This window comes from Procambarus clarkii, chromosome 5 (assembly GCF_040958095.1).
Source record: "Procambarus clarkii isolate CNS0578487 chromosome 5, FALCON_Pclarkii_2.0, whole genome shotgun sequence".
Lineage (NCBI taxonomy): Eukaryota > Metazoa > Arthropoda > Malacostraca > Decapoda > Cambaridae > Procambarus > Procambarus clarkii.
In genome coordinates, this window is record NC_091154.1 from 8,079,980 (window position 1) to 8,095,441 (window position 15,462).

The following is a 15,462-nucleotide window of genomic DNA, read 5'->3' on the forward strand; positions in this document are numbered from 1 at the left end:
GGTGGAAAGTGGGGGAGAGGGAGGGTGGGGGGAGGAAAGTGTCAATACTTTCACCCCTTGGCACACTAGTGCACATGACTGGCCACTTGAGGCAAGAACACACCCAAGTTACATTTACATTCTTCAATATTCAATCCAAAGTGCAGGGTGCAATAAAACTACCAGTGGAAGCCATAAATTGAAGCATCAGACTATCTCCATGTTTATAATTACTAAATAAACATTTATTTTTTGTTTTCCCTCTCTCGCTTTCCTGGGAGGAACCTTTCAATGGCTGTCCGAGCTTAATTCTAGTTCTACTAATCCCTCTCCAAATGCTCCAAGCCATTTCCATCTTTAACTTTAAGGCCAGGTTCGAAAAAGAATTTGGACTACAGGACAAATAAACTATAATGCAGGCTAGTAGTAGGTAGGCCACATAGAGCTAGAAATCATTGTCTCTTGAAACTCGAGAAAACTCACCAGAAAACATAGGAGCAACAACAAAACTAGTGACTGCTTCACCCCCGGGTAAACGAGGAAAATAATCATTGCCATGCGGGTAAATGGCCGGAATATGAAGCACACGTTTGCCAAGTGAATTCAGTAGTCACACTATGTTTTTTTGATCTGATTCTGTATACATGACATTGTGTTTGCAGTTTCACAGGACATGCTTCATTGTTCTCAGCATTGAGAGGGCCGCTCCTGTTGCTTCTGATGGCCGCTCCTGTTGCTTCTGATGGCCGCTCCTGCTGCCCCCAATGGCCATTCCTGCTGCCTCTGATGGCCTTTCCTGTTGCCTTCATCATATGGCCTACTCGGTCCAGGAATCCTTTTTCCCTGTAGGTTTATTACATTAGTCTGTACTGCACAGCTTTTCTCGTCGGGTTGACTTTTCAAGGGACTGCCTCTCAGGCTATGGCTGCATTGTAGCCTGGATTTTATGATGCAGACATTTACAGCTTCCATCTACAGTGCATGGTGTAGAAGCCAATTCCCCCCCCCCCCCTTTTTCCTCTGGAGGAGTTTAGGAGTGCATGAACTCAATACTGGCTGATCATCTCTGCCATTTCTGCTTCGGCCTGTGAATGCCTGGCTCAGGCAGCTTCGGTTTGCTTTTACATTTTTCTAGTTGCTCATTTATTCGTTGTTTTTGCATGGAGACCATAATCTAAGCAATTTAAAATAGTTTGTGTTGATAGCATGTTTCTTTCACTCCTTTGCTCATGCAGCAGCAGCACATTTTATTTTTTTTTTTTTGGGGGGGGGGGGCACTCATTGTAGTCTGGTAGTCCCACCAACCCTTTTATGGCCCTCTCGATGGTGTTGCCGTCATGAGGTACTACGCATTATGTTCCCTGCTTGCCCACAGTGGCAAGCAGGGAAGGAGGGGAAGGCAGGATAGCAGAGAGACTGCTGTATGGTGCTAGTCAGGTTATTTACATCCATTTACATCAATGATCATTTGTATCGTGTCCCCAGGAGGTGCCTAATTTCCTTCCAGTAGTCTTGTTGCACCAATTCTTTCTGGCGAGTTTCCCCTCAGTTTTGTGGTTACTCTCCAATTCCCAGGCTTCGCCAACACTTTTTGAGAGCACCACATTCTGCTCCTGACTCCCTCATAGGTGACAGATGGGCTAAGTCTTGGTACTGCCCATTGTCTTACCATTTCACCAGTCGATGGTAGGGTGGTATTAGTACTGTGTACGCCAGTAGGGTGAGCCCTCCTAACACAAGTTCGAATCCTGGTTGGCTCAGTTTTTAGCGCACGTATATCAGAGTAAGTAGGCACTCTATGTGCCAACTTACAGGCACATATATGTATGTGTGTGTGTGTGTATATATCAATAAGTTGGCACAAAATTATACACAACACCTCAAGCTGGATCATTGTTGTACATAATTCCTCAATTAATCTTCACTTTAATCTCAACAGCTTAAAGCAACATTTGACATCTCATGCTGTATTCAGACACACGAGCCTGATGCTTCCACTTAAGTCTTCCATGTCGTGCTCAGTGATGATAAAATGTTTTATTTGTCCCTTATAGTTGACAGGTAAGTGAATATTGATCTTGCATTTATATATTACACACAAGCAGCTATTTGGAGGAATGGGAAGTGAATATTGATCTTGCATTTATATATTACACAGTAGCGCTATTTTGGGAGAACAAGTTCCGTGAGTGGCACGTTGGTGATGTAATTTATTGAACTGTCGTACCGGTATAATGTAGTTTTACCATGTTGCAGTCTGAAAGCAGACTATTGTGCTTTACATATCAAGTCCGTAATCACGTACCAATACCAGATGCCTACATATGTGACATAATGTAGATCATGCATACAAAATAAATCAGATTTTCCAAGACCATATTATGAACTCATATATTCACTCACGCTCCAGATTTCAGTCTGCAATGTTTACTTTATTTTATTTGCAAGGTTTAATCAGGAGGAATGAGGGTGCAGCCATCAATAAACGACTAACCAACGTGCCAGTGTCGGAAGCTCCAGGGTACAGAAGCTGGAAGGGGGGAATGGGGTGGTGTTTGGTTGTTAATGTTGTTGATTCACAATGGAAGAATAATGTATGGAAACTGACTTGAAATAAAGAGATAAAAGACCAAAAAACTATGAAATACTGTGGAAATTTGTTAATGCTTGAAAGTATTTTAAAAGGTGCCTTCCCAGTAGACAAAATATGCTCAAGTAACATTAAATCAATGTAGGATTAATGTTGATTCAATGTCACATCAATGTTGTTTGTCTAAGTTTCATTTAAAACAAAAAACAGAAAACAAAATTAAAACAAATACGCCTACAAGATCAATACATTTACCCATAACTATAAACTTGCAATCAAACAATAAACAATAAAAGTAACTATACAAACTGCCATGGAAACGTTACAATCTTTATTTCATGGTTCATCCAATTATGTTTATGATAATTGGTAATTGGTAATTTATGTTGATGAAGATATACTGGAGCCAAAGAGATGAAAGGCAGAAGAGAGAGAGAAACACAGAGAGATCGGGAGAGCGCAAGACAGCCAGGTATCCACCGAAGAATCACCGGTCATGACCCGGGGGGGGGGGGGGGAGATGGGAAAGGGCAAGAAAAATAAAAGAAAGAAAGAAACACATGCAAACAGTCACGGTAAATGAAACCAAGTATATAGAGATTCCAGATAAAACATGTATAACTGTCCTGGGCGTCTACATTTCCTGGCACGCTGCAATTTCTCTTTGCACCACTTTGGCAAAATGCAACAATTTAACACACAGGGATCTCTCTGTAAGCCACCACATTCACAAGTCATAACCTTCATGTAAAAGACACAGTCAACATTGCAAAATTATTTTCATATATATGTATATACAGTATGTATATATATGTATATACAGTATGTATATATATGTATATACAGTATGTATATATATGTATATACAGTATGTATATATATGTATATACATTATATATGAGCCTCGATCTTTAAATTAAAAATTCTTGCACTTCAAATTCTACATATCTTTAGACTTAATGAGGTGTCAATATGCATACAGTGTACCAGTAACCTTTCAATAATGTTAATTTGCAAATTGTCATCTCCTGATGCTTGAGTTTCAAGCATAAAGGGTACGATACTCTATTGGGAGCGAAAACGCACCGTGTGCACAGCCTTCCCTATGAAGAGAGTGAGAGAGCACCCATAGTGTTTAACTGAAGTGTACATTCATCTTAAGTTACTAACACATTGAACACCTAGCCGATACACCAACTGTATCCTGCAACCCATGGCTACTACCGAAATGTGTCCGCAACGCATGCCTACTACCCAAATGTGTCTGCAACCCATGCCTACTACCCAAATGTGTCCGCAACCCATGGTTACTACCCAAATATGTCTACAACCCATGGCTACTACCCAATTGTATCCACAACCCATGGTTACTACCCAAATGTGTCTGCAACCCATGCCTACTACCCAAATGTGTCCGCAACCTATGCCTACTACCCAAATGTGTCCGCAACCCATGGCTACTACCCAAATGTGTCTGCAACCCATGGTTACTACCCAAATGTATCCACAACCCATGGTTACTACCCAAATGTGCCCGCAACCCATGGCTACTACCCAAATGTGTTTGCAACCCGTGGCTACTACCCAAATGTGTTCACAACCCATGGTTACTACCCAAATGTATCCACAACCCATGACTACTACCCAAATGTGTCTGCAACCCGTGGCTACTACCCAAATGTGTTCACAACCCATGGCTACTACCCAAATGTGTCTGCAACCCGTGGCTACTACCCAAATGTGTTCACAACCCATGGCTACTACCCAAATGTATCCACAACCCATGGCTACTACCCAAATGTATCCACAACCCATGGCTACTACCCAAATGTGTCCACAACCCATGGTTACTACCTAAATGTATCCACAACCCATGGCTACTACCCAAATGTATCCACAACCCATGGCTACTACCCAAATGTGTCCACAACCCATGGCTACTACCCAAATGTGTCCACAACCCATGGCTACTACCCAAATGTATCCACAACCCATGGCTACTACCCAAATGTATCCACAACCCATGGCTACTACCCAAATGTGTCCACAACCCATGGCTACTACCCAAATGTATCCACAACCCATGGCTACTACCCAAATGTGTCCACAACCCATGGCTACTACCCAAATGTATCCACAACCCATGGCTACTACCCAAATGTATCCACAACCCATGGCTACTACCTAAATGCATCCACAACCCATAGCTACTACCCAAATGTATCCACAACCCATGGCTACTACCCAAATGTATCCACAACCCATGGCTACTACCCAAATGCATCCACAACCCATAGCTACTACCCAAATGTGTCCACAACCCATGGCTACTACCCAAATGTGTCCACAACCCATGGCTACTACCCAAATGTATCCACAACCCATGGCTACTACCCAAATGTGTCTGCACAGTGGTAGACGGTTGGAACAAGCTAGGGGAGAAGGTGGTGGAGGCCAAACTGTCAGTAGTTTCAAAGCGTTATATGACAAAGAGTGCTGGGAAGACAGGACACCACGAGCGTAGCTCTCATCCTGTAACTACACTTAGGTAATTACACCATGGCTACTACCCAAATAATTAATTACCTTCAAATTGTAAATATTACTGCATTATGATAGCATACAATCTAGAGTTTGAGATGTGACACGCTCTGACATTTCACATTTTTTAGATCAGCCTATGACAAATAATTGATAATGTGCAGCAACAACAAGATCACTTGTAGTGCACACACAATACATTCATCTAACCCTTAGGTTAGAGGGACGCAAAGAGCAAGTTGAACTAAGTAATCCATGGTTCTGTAGCCCATTAGGTTCAAATAACAAGATGCCATTAGATGAGTTCTTATTGACCTACTAGAAACCACTTGCCAGAATCTGTCCCTCTCACAGAAGCACAGGAAGCAGTGGTTCTATGAAAAATTTATATTTGTAAATTTATTCATGTCAGCACTACCAAGGAAAGGCACCCAGAAAGTCATTGAAACAAAACAAACCACTGCTTGGTTAAAAACCAGACCACAGCTTCAAAACAATCAAAAGAACTCCCCCCAAACAATGTAAACAAACGATCAAAATTTTTTAAATTAGCATGAGCTAGATTGCCCCACCTACCCACCTCGTTTGAGGAGAGGAGGGAGGGAAACAGTCAGCCAGCTCCTCCACCACTAGTTTTTATGATGATGGAAATCACCCGACACCCTAGGAAAGGGAGGGTGTCAGGTAGCCACCGGTGCTCACCCAGAAATTGGCATTTCAATGTATTCAACTCTGGTTTTCTGTGGGGAGCCCTTTGTGGCTCCCTGAAGCTATCTACACATGGAGAAGGAAAGACAGGGCACACCTCACAAGTACCAAGACAAGGACACAAGACATACCACCAAGTACCGCAGGTATGAAGACAAGGCATAGACTAATGACTGCAACACAAGACCAAAGAGGGCCAGGAACACTCACAAGATACCTGGCCACCAAGATCTTGTTCGACCGCTAAAACCCCTACGCCCGAATATCGGCCCAAGACACATCAGTAAAGACCACCAACAGTGCCGCACATTTGCGCACATCATGAGCACGATGATAAACCGCAGGCTGGCTATTTAAAGACACCGAGGATGACCCGAGAAATATGAGCCCCAGAAAAGGGAATCGGAAAAACCGGATCAAACCCATAAAGAGTCTACTGAAGAAAAACCAAAGGCACAAAGGCAGCAGAATAAAGCCACCAATGGACAAAGCACGCCCAACACCATGCACCCCAGCCAAACCAACCAAGCATCAACGAACAAGGGACCCCCACAGGAAGCCAACCAACTCATTCTTTGCCAGTAAAGAAGGCACTGGGTGTAAAGGAACAAAACGTCCACCAGGGACAAAAGAACAAAACCCCCAGCATCGAAGAGCAGCCTGAAATTCGCCCACCTAATAACCAGAAGCCAGAGAATAAAAAAATGCCAGTAGAAAATAATATCATCCCAAAGGAGCCAGAGTAAAACTGAGCGGACGAAAAAAAAAGAAAGAACCTGGTCTAAAGACCAGGCAGGTTCAGGAAGCACATGAGCTGGCAGGAGGTGAAACAAAGCTCGAGAGAAACCATACAAAATGGGGCCAAAGTGGTAATGACCCCGAACGCAAGCTGGAGCCGCTCTACCAATGCTGCACAATAAGAGGTTACAGTATTCGGCATAAAATGGCGATCAAGGTCAAATTAAGAAAGAAAAGATAGAACAATCCGCTCAGAAATCAAAGAGCAGTGACGAAGGTACAGAAAATCAAGGAAAGCATGCCAAGAAAATCTCATACCATCACTGGAAAGATTGCACCTTTAAATCAGTCACAAGATCACCATAATGATGGTGATAGACACGTGTCATAAACTCCAGATGCAAAGACAGGAGGAGGTCAAACCAGCTAAGTACATCACGAGTCCAATGCGCTGAAAGAGGCAAAAGAGTTATGGAAAAATGCCTGGGTTCGGATACCGCGCAAGCAGTGCCTGAAAACCAAGCCTGGGCCTGTCACCAAGGAGCCAGAAGGAAAACCCTTCCCCATTAGGACACCAATCATGCCAGCATCCTGAACAACAGCTGCACCAACACCCCAGAGCTACAGCCGGACCAGGGAACATGTAAATGTAGCCCACATCGACAAGTCCCAAACCTGTACACAGAAATAACACCACATGAGACAAGAAGGCATGGCAGGATGTGCAGAATACCCCTGTTAAAAAGCAGAGGTGCAACAGGTACTCTGAGAGATAATTAAATCAACATCAGATGCTCGAGACTGTTCAACACGCTTCCACTACACATAAGGGGCATAACTGGTCAACCCCTCACAGTGTTCAAGAGAGAACTTGATAAGCACCTCCAAAGGATACCTGATCAACCAGGCTGTGATTCATACATCAGGCTGCGAGCAGCCGTGTTCAACAGCCTGGATGACCGGTCCAGCAACGAGGAGGCCTGGTCGACGACCAGGCCACGGGGGCGCTAAGCCCCAAAACCATTTCAAAGTAACCAAGGTAGTCTAGTTGAAAGGCAGCCAGTGTGAGAGTTTTACTGTCATGGAGTGGCTTCACACAAGATGCAGACGCCGAGACCACACCCACGCGAAGAGGTTAACATCCGGGCCTTCAACGTCCAGCAAAGCCACAGGAAGGCAGCAGAGATGACAGCCCATTCCATGGAGATGAAAATGAACCAGTACAGACTATCAGCCAGGAGGTTGGACACTCCCTGAACGTAAATGGCACCGAAAGCCAAACCCAGAGAACTCAGCAGACGAGCTACTTTAAGAAACCACCAAAAAGACAGGGACCAAAGAGTCCAAGGTTGAGGCAATGAACCACTGGGAAACAATCCAAATAGAGCTGGATCACAGAACCCAGAGGAATCCAAACCCTTCACAGCACCTGCCACTTGGACGCAAACCCTCTGAACCATACTGTGCACCCAACGGAGGAAAGAAGGCCAACGACCCTGGCCAGACTAGTGAGCACTGGTCACAAAGCCCAAACCAAGAGCTAAGGTGTCCATGTAAAACATTGAGTGAGGATGGAGGAATGTGCCTTGAAAAGCGAACCCCAAAAAAACTTTAAAGGATGCCGGCAATGCAGCACCCAGCACAAGGCCCTTGGAGTCCACACCCAGCAAGCACCAGAGTGGCAACAGGGGCTGCTCCGAATAACCAGAACAGCCACCGAAGCCAAACCCTACTCAAATGAAAGACCAGAAGGGCAAAGTTCAGGCTCCCTCACAACTGCTCAAGTGACCACAGAGTCACCTGGCACCTCCTCAACACCAAGAGATGGTAGCTCTGCAATTGGAGCAAAGCTGCTCGAGGCAGGGAGACACCAACCACGAGTCCCAAACGAGGACGAGGAACCTGGGATGGAAATAACTGGGACTTTCACCAGTTTATCAGGTACCCAAACCTAGCGAGCTTAGAAAAAACCAGATCCCTGGCTAGCAGACACCTAGACTGGCTAGATACCTGGCTAGCCCACACTAGCCAGTCATCGAGGTAGGCCAACACTCAAACACCTAACAAACAAACAAAGATAAAGATGGGACACTATGACCTGAGCCAAACACGCAAAAATACAAGGAGCCAGACTGAGGCTGAGCACGAGAACCCAAAGCAGAAAAACCTGTCGCCACACGAACAAACCCAACCAAACCTTGAACCTTGAAAGGACAGGTATGTACCAGTGCGCAACCTGGAGGTCCAGGGAGACTGTCCAAGTGCCTGGCTCGAGAACAAGATAGTCCAGGTACAACGTGGTCATCCGAAATGAAGGGCAAGGAATGAATCGGGTCATCCTGGAAAGGTCGAAGATAAACAGGAGATTCAGAGAATCCAATCATAGGACCGGAACAGGCAGGAACCCACCGAAGAGATGACCTGACGAAGGTGAGGGAAGCCGGCCTGCGTCAAAAAGCCTAAGCCCCCCCAAGGAAGGTGGGACCAGCCAACACCACTACAGGCCACCAAAAATGACCTGAAAACTCCACGAATTGTGGGACCAAATGTTAGCAAAACAAATAGGCTAGCCCCATCCGTTCCATCAAAGCAGCGACCAACGAAAGGGCCGGCAAGAACCCCATGAGCCAACCTTCTGAACAGAGTGACCTACCCATCTGCTACTGACCAGACGAAGCAGGTTAGTACCAGACGTCTTTCTCTGATAGGTAGCAGTAAATAGGTCCAGGCCTATTCAGGTACTGTAGTTTAAACAAAACTTTAACCCTTAAACGGTTCCAAACACTATCTGCAATTACCTCTTGCGCTCAAATCGCCAAATATGTTTTGCATGAATTTTGCAAACTATTTTTTATCGTGTGCACCACGATGTATGACTTCTAATTAAGAGCCATTTAAGGGTCAAACAATCATTAGAAATTTGTCCTGAATGTCATTTTGCTTTCAATTTTGAGATCTCAACACCACTTGCTGCTTCCTGCAGGACACAAAACCCCTGTGGTAGCATAATGAGTCAATCATGGTTTTACCTTAAAGGTAAAGGTTACCTTTTACCCTGAAGTGAGCAAGAGCCCCTTTGTAACCTAGGTCACTAGCAGATTTACAACCAAAGATTGCCCATCGGATGGATAATACCTCCCCCCCCCCCCACAGCCTTGTGCCAACAACTTCAATCACTCACGATTCAATCACAATCACTACACCAATGTAGCCTTAATTACATAGAAACAGGAGATCAACAAAAGATTTACTACAGAGGAAGAAGCAGATAGTTCCATTTATGGGCTGCACATAGACTGCCATACAATTCATTACCTACATGTTATTTGATCCTCTTGACAAATGATTTTCTATTCTTTGACTTTTTACAAATATTTTCCCCGCGTTATTCTGAACACTATTTTCCCATGCCTTATTACGCATATATTCATGTTTTACTCGTGTTATACTTGTATATACTCCTTATAATCATGTATATGCAAGCTACAACAGTTCTCGTTCTTTCCTCAAATTTTAGCATCTTGCAACGTACAAATGGTAGTGACTGGCTTAATATGGCAGCCAAGCAAGCAAGCGCCAAGGACTTCATTGACGTAGCTGCAACAAAAACAGAACAAAAATGGTAAGTGACAACGGCACAAATTTCACCTACATGCCACAACCGAGCCATAAAACAGCCACAGGGAAACACGTGTATACAATTCTGACACATTATAAATCTTCATTTTTGAGGACACATTATAAATCCTCATTTGATCGAGTCAAATCAACATTATTTCACTGGTATGTCGGCATAAGGTGTGCTATTATAAGACACATTAAGAGATCAGAAATGCAGAATTTGAAGTGTAAATTGATAATTTAAAGCATAACATATGTACAGTATATAAATATACACACACACATGTATATCTATAAGCATATGAATGTAACTCATACATACATATACAATATATATACAGTACTAGGATATAATAGTCAAATTGCTCATAAAAAAAAAAATATATATATTGTTCTAGTCTAGGAAGGTCTGGGTGTGCCATTAGCATCAAAAACATCAATCAACACAACAAAGTTCACTATACTAAGTTTGAAACATTACTATTTAATATCCAGTCTAAATATAATAATGCAAAATTCAGCAAGAAAGCTGCTGATACTTCCATATACTGTATATAAATATATTATATATATAAATATATATTATAATTATATATATTATATATTATATATACATATTATTTTTACTCGACTAATGAATTATATTGCAATACAGATGGCAACTTTGCTTTAGTTTCCATAAGCAAGACTGCCAAACAACATGCATTCAACTGCGCATTGTCTGGTGTAGACGGAACTAGTTGCAAAGTGCTACACTTTGGTGGCGTTTGTCACCCTGTGAGCCTCTCGGTGTTATCATGGCAAGTGTTGGAGAGCGGAGTGGGGAGCGGTGAGAGGGTCATGCAACGAGCGAGTCAAGCGAAACGGTTACCGCTAAGTGCGATGTCGCTAGTCATTGTGAGCTCATTGGCCTACAAGACTTAAGTCATTTCCCTTTTGATAAAAAAAAATTATTATATATAATGAGAGAGAGAGAGATAGATAGATAGAGAGAGAGTTTTTTTGAAGATTAGCTGCTGTAACATTCAAATGGCTGTTTTTGAAGCTCTTTATGCATTTGTAAGATCAAACATACAGCCTTGCAGACACTTTACATAAGGCTCACAATGCTGTGGCGTTTCACCTAATATGCACCAAGAGACTGTAAGCTTGAAGAAAAGAAATTGAACTCTTGCTTTAACGAAATGCATTGGGTCTATGGAAATACTGTATGTATATTGTTGCTTTAAAAATACAAGTCTTCTTCATTCAATGTCTTTAAGAAAAAGTCAGCCAATCTACATTAACAAAGCTCAGATCACAAGGCTACTTAGAATGTAAGAAATACAGCCAGAAAGTAAACACTTATTTACACGAGACTGCAAATACAAGTGATCAAAAAATACTTTAAATTGAAATAGAGCAGAGGCCATAAATTAGGAAAAGGCATTCAGAGGTACTCAATAGCGCATAGAAACGTCACCTACAAGTCAGGTAATCTCAAAAAGTGAGAGGGGGGGGGGTTCTGGGGGGTGAAGGGTAGGACACTGACAACTCTACCAAGATTTAGAGAGAGTTCTTATAGCCTACTAAGTTGTTACCGTAGATTCGCAAGACCAGAAACTTGAAGCAGGAAAGTCTGCGAAGATCTGAGACAGAAGTTTATTACACTAAGTTTTAATGTGAGATTCATACCTGCTGTCCCTATTGTTTGGTATTTATACCTAAGAGAGAAATTATGTCAATGGGAAATACTTTGAAGAGCTGAGAGACATTAGCAGTGCAATTAACTGTTTTCATATGGAAATTACTCAAGCTTACCATTAGCACAGAATATATTTGGCAGCTGCATACAACAGAGATTACCAACTTAATATACTGTATGCATATATATTTATATATATATATATATATATACATATTTATATATTTTTTTTTTGTAAATGCAAAACATGAACAATAAGACTGCCATCCTACAGAAATTAAACATATCCAAGAGTGCGGTTTCAAGGTATTGAAGAGGTTATCCTCGGGGCAAGGCTCTTAACTATTTATTAAGGTAGTTATGACACTTGCACTTTACTTGTGATATGAAATGCATTTCTAACAGCCATTGGTATCAGACCCAAAAGGCTCTTACAATTACAACATACCCAAGTCACTGTGATGCCCACTTCTGATACCTTGTAACTCTCTGCAGCACTACATCTAACATTTTCCAAATCTAAACAGTCAAAGAGGGACTTGGTTTTAATAACCTTCAACAGTACCCTAGTGAAATATTAAGAACCACTGGACACCATCACACTCGACTGCGTGGCCGGACCATAAATCTGACATGAACAAACCCTTCATCCGAGCCACGCTGCGTGGAATGATGGTGACGATGAGTTGGTCTACAAAGGTGGAGGGAGGGAGGATTAACGGTAGGTGACGTTACTACCAAAACTGGTGTAGTGCCTGGTGTGTAAGAGAGAGAGTGCCCTCTGCTCTAGCCGCGCCACAGCCATCGACCCACCACCACTCCCGCTGCCGCTGCCACCACCACCACCAACACTGCCACCACCCACACTGCTACCACTGGAGGGTGCCGAATGGGGACCACCCGGCGTGGGTGGGGGGCTGCAAGGGGGGTCCTCTGGGGTGGTGGTGAGCCCTCCCCCTCCGCCCGCCGTGGTGAAGGCCCTGACCAGCCGCGCTCGAGTACCTTGGCTTCTGCAGCGTCGCATGTTGTCCCCTCGATCGCTGCCCAAACGACGCACGCCGCCTGCCCGGCCTCCCCCCGTGGGCGACAGGCACACCCCGTTCAGCTAGAACACATGCCCACCCCTCAGTACACAGTCACGACACCCATGCCGCTGCTGCTGCTGCTGCTGCTACTATTACTGTCGGTGGCTGCCACACCTTGCATCATCATCATCATATTAATAGCAGCAGCAGCAACAGTAGCAATGTCTCAAGAGCCAGCAGAATAAATCTGGTGGCGCACCAGGAAGGGTGAGTGGTCCAGGCCAGAGGTGGCTAGGAAAGCCATAGCTGGGCCAGGGGCTAGTTGGGCGTTGCCTTGTGCTGTGCTCCTTCTCATGCACACCAACCCCTCTGTACTCAAGCAACAAACTTTTCCGTGTCAGACACTGTGCACTCTCGGTCTCTTCCATTTGTATAAAACCCTTATCGTACTGTAAGTGCATTATCTGACCAGCTTGCCAGCCCCCCCAAGAGTAACTGAGGATACAAAAGCCCGCCAAGAGTAGCACAGTTCTGACGCAGAAGAGATGGAGTCCTAAATCATTTGTTAGGTTTTAGCTACCACAAAGAATACAAGCTCTGAAAAAGGAAGAAACGATGGGTCATGAACCTGTGCTGTTAGTGAGGTGGAGTGCTAGAGAATACACATTAGGATGACGTTTTCTTTCCAATTCTCTGATATCTATGACAAGCACAATTTCACTGAATGTTAAGAGCACTTTCTCCGATGTGGTTATAAGAAGGCATTGGAATCTCATTCAAATTAATGTCATATATAAGGAAATGAAATGTGAAACTATTAACCCTTCAATGACTTCAATTGTTATCTGCTATTACATCCTGTGTTTGAGTTGCCAAATGTGATTTTTTTACAATAGTTTTTTTTTTTTTTTTTGTCATGTGCACCATGATGTACAACTTTTAATTAGCCGAGCCATTTAAGGGTTAAGAACAAAAATTTACGTGTATAATATATCCCACATAATAATTTGGGGGAAATTACTAGAATATTTCATTTTACAAAGATATAACATGCTAATTTTATGACACTTTCACCGATAACAGCAATACTTATTAAATAAGTTCAATATACTAAATAAATAGGAATGGTACCTGTTCATGGTTCCACATTTCACTTAGAGAATTTCATTGCCTTCAAAACCTGGACTGAACAATGTCAAAACGTTGGCTATTTAGTATGAAAACAATTGTTCGTAAGATTTACATCAACATTATTTCATTGACAAACACACTATGCATAAGTGAATTTTGAAATTGGTATGCAAATTAGTGTGAAAATTGGTATGAAAATTGGAACTTATTGACCAAGTGCATGACATCTATCTATGAGACATGTTATGTACAAGTACCCTAAAAAGCTTGTTAAATAATACTACACAAGAAAGGCAAATGACCAGCTTATTAACTACTGTACTCATGGTTACAAATGCTGCTAAAAATTGACCTAACTACTGTATGCTAGTTATTCCTGGCAACTATATATATATCCTTCGGCAGCAAGCAGCTGTTACCCGCAACCAAACGCTACTCTGCGGCCTATTGGGAAACACATTCATTCCTTCAAGCCATCAAGAGAGAACTCTACCAAACCAGACCATCAGTTGTAAGAATAGTTACCAATAATTATGCATGGACTTCGAAAAAATTTAAGGCAACTGCGGTCTCCATTGCAATTCGTGTTAGGAACAGTTGTGGTGGTGGTTGCTGGCGTGGTATTTACAGTGTAAGTGGCACTCAACGATGAGTTAGAGCTATGTGGAAGTGATGTGGAGGTGTGAACAGGTGTGGCACAAGACGCAGAAACTGGGGAAGAGCAATTGGATACGTCCTTCTACAGTGCAGCAGTAAGGGGGGAGCAAAGAAAAAAAAATAGGGAACGGTGATTAAAATCATGAAAAATTTATTAAAGGCGCTAAATTGCACTGACACGGCTAAAATACCCTACACACTTATAAAAGACTTACCATACCAATACTGCAAGCCACACACACGTATTAGGAAATAAGTCTTGCTGAAAGTGCACTTGCCAAAATTTTAAAAATGAAGCCTCAGTTCATATCATCTAAGTGAGTTAAATGAAAATGTTAAGTTAAGAATCCTAAAGAACACGCAACCTTTTCTACACAAAGTTTGTGTACATCTTCCTATATAGAAATTGAGTGCATAGTGTAGCACATGCATTCAGACATCATGAAATTCTTGACACTATGACTGTATTAGCTTTTAAATAGTTGGTCAAATTGATGAAAAAAAAAAAAAAAGTCCATGCTCAGTTTTCTTTCAAATATCACATACGGTAATTTGATAATGTAAATGGGTTAAAAACTATTTAATGGCACAATATTTGGTTATAAAAACCACGGCAACAAGATGTCGACACCTGAATGCAGGCGCTCGCTATTTACAACATGCATGCCGTTATTTATAGATAAATCAACCAAACGAATAAAGAAAATAAAGCAAGCTTTCCACATCCTACAAAGAACCCATCAAAGTTCTGTGAGAAATGTTATTAACATTGCCCCTCGGGAATTCCA

General features: G+C 42.6%; 1 protein-coding gene across 3 annotated transcripts in view; it reads right to left on the minus strand.

Moving 5' to 3' along the window:
- Tomosyn (syntaxin-binding protein tomosyn) overlaps positions 1-15,462 on the minus strand; it is a 490,464-nt gene that overhangs the window by 140,124 nt on the left and 334,878 nt on the right. The gene's annotated exons all lie outside the window — the stretch shown is intronic.